Source organism: Chlorocebus sabaeus, chromosome 17 (genome assembly GCF_047675955.1).
Source record: "Chlorocebus sabaeus isolate Y175 chromosome 17, mChlSab1.0.hap1, whole genome shotgun sequence".
NCBI lineage: Eukaryota > Metazoa > Chordata > Mammalia > Primates > Cercopithecidae > Chlorocebus > Chlorocebus sabaeus.
Window position 1 is genome coordinate 39,395,277 of NC_132920.1, and position 8,693 is coordinate 39,403,969.

Below are 8,693 nucleotides of genomic sequence, written 5' to 3' on the forward strand. Positions count from 1 at the left end.
TCACGGCCTCATGAAAACGCTGAACACTTTTGAGATGAATTGATTTTTATTTGAAGCCTCTGTATGTTCTAGTTTCTTTGTCCTTCCCCTCTGTTTCTGCATTTCCTGTCCCCTTCTTCCTTCTTGCTCTCTGCGTGGTGCTGGCCCACTCTCATCCTCTCCTTCTGTCACCCCATCCTTTACTTTCCCATATTTTTCAAAAGCTCCTTCCCCAGCTCTTCATTCTCCCTCCTCCTGCCTCTCTCCTTTGTCTCCCTTCCAGTTGAATGTGCTTCCCCTCCCCCAACTTCCCCTCCCCTCCCCATCTCCCCCCTCCCCAACTCCCCAGCCCCAGCCCGATAGTTGAATCAACACCCTCTGTAGATCAGGGGCACACACCTGCTCTCTGAGCAGCAGCCAGTGGGGGCTTTTATAAAATATAAACTGTGCTGAAACTATCAAATGTTTAGACAACACGAGCCTTAAGATTGGGAAAGGGAAAAGTGGGTAAATGGGAATGAGGTGAGGTGAGATATATATTTTCCCACAGGGCTGATAAATAAATCCATTCAAATAGCATACGTATAGCTCTTAGTATTATGCTTATTGATCAGGGTTGATAATAATTTCAGAGTGTAACCTTTTGGAAGGCAGTCAGCTCTGAGGAATGTAAACCAACAATAAAATTCTAAGCGCCTCCCAAGCAAGCAAATGGACCCTTCCTCTTGAACAAAGGCATTCTCAAGTAAACACAAAACACTAGTTCAGGCCATGATGGAACGGGTGGTTGGACATGGCTCCTTGTTTTTTGTTGTTGTTGTTGTTTGTTTGTTTTTTGTTTTTTGGGTTTTTTTTTTGAGAAGGCGTCGCACTCTGTCACCCAGGCTGGAGGGCAATGGCACAATCTCAACTCCCTGCAACCTCTGTCTCCTGGGTTCAAGCGATTCTCATGTCTCGGCCTCCCAAGTAACTGGGACTACAGGCATGAGCTAATTTTTTTGTATTTTTAGTAGAGACAGGGTTTCACCATGTTGGCCAGGCTGGTCTCAAACTCCTGACATCAACTGATCTGCCCACCTTGGCCTCACATAGCAGCAGGATTACAGGCATGAGCCACAACGCCCAGCCGACAATGCCTCATTATACCTTCCTCCCTTTGGAATTCAGGCACAGCTGACCGGTGTTAATATTAAAACAGAGACCTTAAGGTACAGCCTGACCAAGATGGTGAAACCCTGTCTCTACTAAAACTATAAAAATTAGCTGGGCATGGTGGCTCTTGCCTGTAATCGCAGCTACTCAGCAGGCCGAGGCACGAGAATCGCTTGAACCCAGGAGGCAGAGGTTGCGGTGAGCCGAGATGGCACCTTTGCACTCCAGCCTGGGTGATAGAGCGAGACTCCGTCTCAAAAAACCCCCAAAAAACAGAGACCTTAAGACTGACAGAACAGACTGTTCGTAGCCATAAGATTCCAGCGTGACAGCAGGCCCTGAGAGAAATCGAAGTATTTTACCTCAAAATATATTTATTTGGCCTATTTTGAAATACTCCTGCAAAGCTGTCTCTGATGCGGAATCTACATTCTGTAGAGAATACCTTTGCCTTTCCAGGTCTTTTTCCAAAACCATGAGAGAATTAGCTAGGAGTCTAGCACTTTTTTGTTGTTGTTGTTTTTAGACGGATTCTCACTCTGTCACCGAGGCTGGAGTGCAGTGGTGCAAGCTTGGCTTACTGCAACCTCCGTCTCCTGGGTTCAAGCAATTCTGCTGCCTCAGCCTCCTGAGTAGCTGGGATTACAGGTGCCCACCACTCGCTTGGCTAATTTTTGTATTTTTAGTAGAGATAGGGTTTCACCACATTGGCCAGGCTGGTCTCGAACTTCTGACCTCGTGATCGGCCCGCCTTGGCCTCCCAAAGTGCTGGAATTACAGGCGTGAGCCACCACGCCGGGTGGAGTCTGGCACCTTTATAAGTTGGATAACAAACATTTATTATCTCTGAAGCCTGCTACCTGAAGTCTTCACCTGCATAATAAGAACCTTAGTCTTTATAGCCCCTTATCTTAACCCAGACACTCCCTTCTATGGATTTCAGGTCTTTAGATAAACTCAACCAGCTGCCAATCAGAAAATCTTTGAATTCACCTATAACCTAAAATGTATAAAAACAAGCTGTATTCTGATAACTCTGGACACATGTTTTCAAGATCTCCTGGGTCTGTGTCATAGGCCATGGTCACTCATATTTGGCTCAGAATAAATCTCTTCAAATATTCTACAGAGTTTGACTTTTCATCCACAGGATGGAGTTGAGATTCACCTTGACAGCAACAAATAATGAAACTTCTGCATGTCTCATCTCCAGAAATTGGCTTAGCCATCAGTTGTTTTGGCCAAGGTCATGCTTCCAGGATCTCTCCATAGAAGGTTTACACCCACCTTTGTTTCTTCCTTATTTCAATTATGTAAAGGGATTATCCTCTTGGTAAAATGAACACCTGGTAATCCAACACAAATGTTTTTACTTGCAACATTTCTGTTTACATTGTTTTATATTCTGTTTAAGAATTTCAGAGGAGAATAGTCCCCCTCTGCAAATCACATCTGATCAAAGGAGTTATATAAAAAGCCATTAAGAGCATAAAGTGATTCAATATCATCATTACTCGAAAACCTTATTTCCATAAATAAAAAACTCTGTAGCTGTCAACTGAAAAGGTCAACAGGTTCTATTTTTATTTTTGTTTTTGTCATATTGCTTAAAAGACAGATGATATGAAATGCCTTATAAAATCACTTACATTATGAAAGATTATCAATTATTTTATAAATTTGCCGTATTTCTAATGGTCACTGTGCCATCGTTTTTGTTTTCTGAACCTCTGAAAGAAATATATCTGTTAAATGTTCATGTCTACAAATTCTCCATTTATTCAATTGGAAAGGTTTCTGAGTGGTAAATTTAATGTACATGGTAAAGCAAGCTTCACGTTTTATACTAGGAGAAACATCACTGAACAAAATAAATCACAGAGCAGAGCAATAAGGATGTTTTCAAAAAATAGTGAAAATGGCATATGCGTACAATGAAGTATTATTCAGTCTTTTTTTTTTTTTTTTTTTTTTGAGATGGAGTCTCATGAGGTGGCGTGATCTCAGCTCAACACAACCTCCACCTCCTGGGTTCAAGTGATTCTTCTGCCTCAGACTCCCGAGTAGCCAGTATTACAGGCACACGCCACCATGCCTGGCTAATTTTTGTATTTTTAGTAGAGATGGGTTTCACCATGTTGGCCAGCCTGGTCTCCAATTCCTGACCTCAAGCGATCCTCCTGCCTCGGCCTCCCAAAATGCTGGGATTACAGGCATGAGCCACCACACCTGGCCTACTCAGTCTTAAGGGAAAAAAAGGTGATCCCGTTGTATGCTGCAACATAGATGAACCTTGAGGACATTGTACTAAATGAAATAAGCTGGTCACAAAAAGATAAATACTACACGATTCCACTTATCTGCAGTATCTGAAGAAGTCAAACTGTTAGAAACAGAAAGTAGAATGAAAGGGGAGTTGTTCAATGGGCATAAAATTTCAGTTTTGTAAAATGAAAATGTTCTAAAGAGTTACTGCACAGCAATGTGCATACTATAACATTACTGTACTGTACACTCAAAATAGTTAACGGGGTAAATTTTGTTATATACTTTTTACCACAATTAAAAGAATAGTGAAAAGTAGAACTTATCAATTCAATGTATGGTATTTGAGGTTGCAAGAATTAGCCGGGCACTGAGGACAGAGATGTGGCTAAGTGACAATAATTAAGTTAGGTAAATGTTGCCTTGGCAGGGTTTCAGTCACTCTTAATAGCAAAGTTACATGTCCTTTGCTCTGGAAGCCCATTATCGAGGAACATGTCCTTGTAGGTTAAGAGGAGAGCTCAAGCACTAATTCTGAATTAGGATTAGGAGGCAGAGGTTGCAGTGAGCCAAGATAGCGCCACTGCACTCCAGCCTGGGTAACAGAGAGATACTCTGTCTCAAAAACAAAAACAAAAACAAAAACAAAAAAAACACCTCATAGATTACTATTTGCAAATTTTATTTTATTTTATTTTATTTTATTTTATTTTATTTTATTTTATTTTATTTTATTTCTTTTGAGATGGAGTTTCCCACTTGTTGCCCAGGCTGGAGTGCAATAGTGCAATCTCGGCTCACTGCAACCTCCACCTCCCAGGTTCAAGTGATTCTTCCTGCCTCAGCCCCCCAGTAGCTGGGATGACAGGTGCCCGCCACTTGCCTGGCTAATTTTTGTATTTTTAGTAGAGATGGGGTTTCACCACATTGGCCAGGCTGGTCTCAAACTCCTGACCTCAAGTGATCAGCCCACCTTGGCCTTCCAAAGTGTTGGGATTACAGACGTGAGCCACTGCACTTGGTCACAAATTTTATTTTTAAGAAGTATATTGATCGTTGTGTTTTAACATACTCGGTTGCCTTTATAATACATTATATACATATGTGTGTATATATGTACTTTTTTTTTTTGAGACAGCGTCTCACTTTGTCACCCAGGCTGGAGTGCAGTGGTACAATATCAGCTCACGGCAACCTCCCCCTCCCAGGTACAAGCGATTCTCGTGCCTCAGCCTCCCAAGTAGCTGGGACTATACAGGCACCTGATACCATGCCTGGCTAATTTTTTTGTAATTTTAGTAGAGATGGGGTTTGTCATCTTGGCCAGGCTGGTCTCGAACTTTTGACCTCAACTGATTTGCCCACCTCGACCTCCCAAAGCACTGGGATTACAGGAGTGAGCCACCACACCCAACCCAGTATACTTTATTTTATACATTTAAAACATCACTCTAGGGGCCAGGCATGGTGGCCATGCCTGTAATCCCAGCAGTTTGGGAGGCTGAGGCGGGCAGATCACTTGAGGTCAGGAGTTGGAGACCAACCTGGTCAACATGGAGAAAGCCCTACTCTACTAAAAATATAAAAATTACTCGGTGTGGTGGCACATACCTGTAATCCTAGCTGCTTGGGAGGCTGAGGCACGAGAACCACTTGAACCCAGGAAATGGAGGTTGCAGTGAGCAGAGATTGTGCTACTGCTCTCCAGCCTGGGTGACAGTGAGGCTCCATCTCCAAAATAAAATAAAATAAAGCATCATCATAGGAAGAAGTCCACAGGCTTCACCAGACTACCAGAGGGGTGCATGCAACAAAAATAAGCCCATGCATTCTGCCCAGGTTTTAAGTAGGCAAGTAATCTGATTGTTGTAGCACTTCCAAGAATTCACAAAGGCAGCTCGTCCTTCAGGAGGCAGTAGCAATAGTCCAGGGGTGAGATGACGGGGACCAGAAGGAAGGTAGGAGCAGTAGCAGTGGGAAGCAGGGACAAGTCAGATATTAGGGGAGTTAGCAGCTTTGTGATCTGGGGTCCTGCCACTGTCTTCAGAGCTCTGCTACTTTATGCTGCTGTCTGCAGAACCTGCTGCATTCTGGAGTTGGCACTAGTACTAATCTGCCTTGCCTACCCCATTGCCTGAACACTTTGCTCCCACACGGAGCCCCTCCCCCAGCCTGTCTCCCCTGCCCTCCCTTGCCCCCTGGCTGCACTAAGCAGCCCCAGCAGGCCTCATACAGACCCACTGTTTAATGCCTATGGCATCCTCATCTGGCCCAGATCTGGCTGCTCCTGAGGGACATCAAGATCCCAGAGACAACTGGCCACTTGTCCACCAAATGGGAGAGGGGCCTGAGGATTGGTTGGGAGGCGGGTGGGGAAGGGAGGAGGGTGAGGAGAATGCCAAGGGGAAGGAGGAACCAGGATTCCTGGGATTTCTGCCTCCTGAGCCAATGTCCAAGAAGGAGCTGGGCAATAAACAGAACTTGAACACACACAGGACTTTGGCCATGCAGTCCTAAGACACGTGTTCTGGAGTGACAGCTCACAAGGCACTGGGAATCCACTGGCTTGGAGCCCCCTGTGTTATTATGGGGCCCATGACACTTGAGTTACTATTCATCTAACGTCATGAGCGCTTTCCTCCTCAAACCAGCCACCTTAATCTTATCCTTGTGTCAGGGACCCAAGCTGGCCCAGCCTGGGAAAAAACCACTGATTCGTGTCCAGCTCAAGGACATTACTGAAGGTGAAGATATTGGGGTGGATGGTCTCCCTCTTCCCTCCCACTGTTTTTACCAGTCTGGGCAAGGAAGGGACCAATTATAAAGTGATACCATGATCTGAGTCACTGTTACTGCATGCTTCTTCCATGCCAGGCACTGAGCTCAGCACTTTATATTCTTGCTGCATTTAACCTCACGACTAGCCTCTATGCAGGGCTTGTAATCATTTGCATTTTACATGCAAGGAAACTGAGGTTCAGGGAGGGTAAGTAGCTTGCCCTGCTTAGTATGCATGGAAGCCAGAACTGAGACCCAGGATGGTTTGATGGTACTTAGACAGGGTGAGGCCCCAGGGAACTTTACTCCTCAAGCACCCAACCCATACCCGTCCAGAGCCAGGCTTTTACCTGCTGGGGCATGACAGAGCTGGCCCTGCTGCTGATTCTAAAACTAAAAACCTAAGGCACAGGAAAGCCCAGACGAGGTCCTCTTCGTTTGCCAAAAGTGACTTCCTATACAGGGTGGAGAACTGTCAATGCTCAGAGGTGGTGGAGAGAAAGGGCCCATGGACCACGGCTGCCCCTTTCTCCACCAGGGGAAGAAGTCGTCCCTGGATGAACAGGAAGCTGCTGTGCCCACCTGTGCCTCCAACCTGCTCTCCCATCTCCAGCTGGTGCCAGAGTGCTATGAGCCCCTGACAGACTCACGTCCTAGGCAGTGGCTGTCAGTGGCTGGCAACATCCCCAGAGGAGGGACAAGGTACACTTTATGCCCTCCCAAAAGGAGGCATTCAGTGCCACCCTTGCCAGCAGTTGAACTTGAAACCCACCAAGCCTCTAGATCCAACAGCCCATTCCTAGAAAATTCAGGGGCCAGAGGAGTATGTTAAACAACACCACAGGAATGTAATTGACAAAATGGAGATCAAACAACCTGGTTTCTTGTTTTTGTTGTTGTTTGTTCATTTGTTTGTTTTTGTTTTTGTTTTTTGAGACAGAGTCTTGCTCTGTTTACAGGCTGGAGTGCAGTGGCGCTCTCAGCTCACTGCAACCTCCACCTCCCAGGTTCTAGTGATTCTCCTGCCTCAGCCTCCAGAGTAGCTGGGACTACAGGCACACACCACCACACCCAGCTAATTTTTGTATTTTTAGTAGAGACAGGGTTTCACCTTAACAAATATATAATAAGAAAAAAAAAAAAAAAAGAGGAGGGAAGGGAGAAAAATTGTGCAGAAAACTATAGATTATGGCCAGGCACAGTGGCTCACACCTGTAATTCCAGCACTTTGGGAAGCTGAGGTGGGTGGATCACAAGGTCAGGAGTTCAAGACCAGTCTGACCAACATGGTGAAACGTGATCTCGGCTCACTGCAACCTCCGCCTCCCAGGTTCAAGCGATTCTCCTGCCTCAGCCTCCTACGTAGCTGGGATTACAGGAGCATGCTACCATGCCTGGCTAATTTTTGTATTTTTAGTAGAGATGGGGGTCTCACCATGTTGGTAAAGCTGGCCTTGAACTCCTGACCTTGTGATTCATGCGCCTCTGCCTCCCAAAGTGCTGGGATTACAGGCACGAGCCACCTCGCCTGGCCTAATTTTTATTTTTTTTTTGTAGAGATAGGGTCTCACTATGTTGCCCAGTATTGTGGAGTTTTTTAAAAATTGTTTTTAGAGGTTCAATAAAATACTTGTCAAGTGTCTGTTTAGGATAAAGTCCTAAATTTGTACTATGGCTTCCAAATCCAACCCCCGCCATCTTTGTGGCCACATCTCCAGCCCTCCCCTCAGTACCCTCCCCCAGCCTCTGCTTCCGCCCCACAGCTCTTCATGCCAGGGCCACATTATGACCTTTGTGGACCTCAGGCACTTTTGCCTTCACAGGTCCCTTTCTCTGTAAATTATAGTTTACAATTTGTAACCTATAATTATAGTTTATAAGTGTGTTACTGTAAAGATGAGTACATAATTATTATATATTAAAGCATTTTCTTTTATTTAAGAGTTCATTCTTTTCCTTGTGAAATTCAAAATGGGCTCCTTTTGATATGGTAGGCCCGGGCATATACCTGCTGTCTCCCCAGATACTCTCCCATCTACCCCTTTCAGCTTAGTAAGCTCCACTCCCCAATGCAGAAGCCTTCCCTGACTTCCCCAAGTGCCCTGACTCCAGTATATGCCCTCCTGACCCCTTCTCCTTTGGGCTTCGTGAGAAATATCACAGGTAGGAATCACATATTATTATTATTATTATTATTTTTTTTTTTTTGAGGCGGAGTCTCTCTCTGTCGCCCAGGCTGGAGTGCAGTGGCCAGATCTCAGCTCACTGCAAGCTCCGCCTCCCGGATTTACGCCATTCTCCTGCCTCAGCCTCCCGAGTAGCTGGGACTACAGGCTCCCGCCACCTCACCCGGCTAGTTTTTTGTATTTTTTAGTAGAGACGGGGTTTCACTGTGCTAGCCAGGATGGTCTCGATCTCCTGACCTTGTGATCCGCCCGTCTCAGCCTCCCAAAGTGCTGGGACTACAGGCTTGAGCCACTGCACCCGGCTGGAATCACATATTAATGTGGGTGATTATT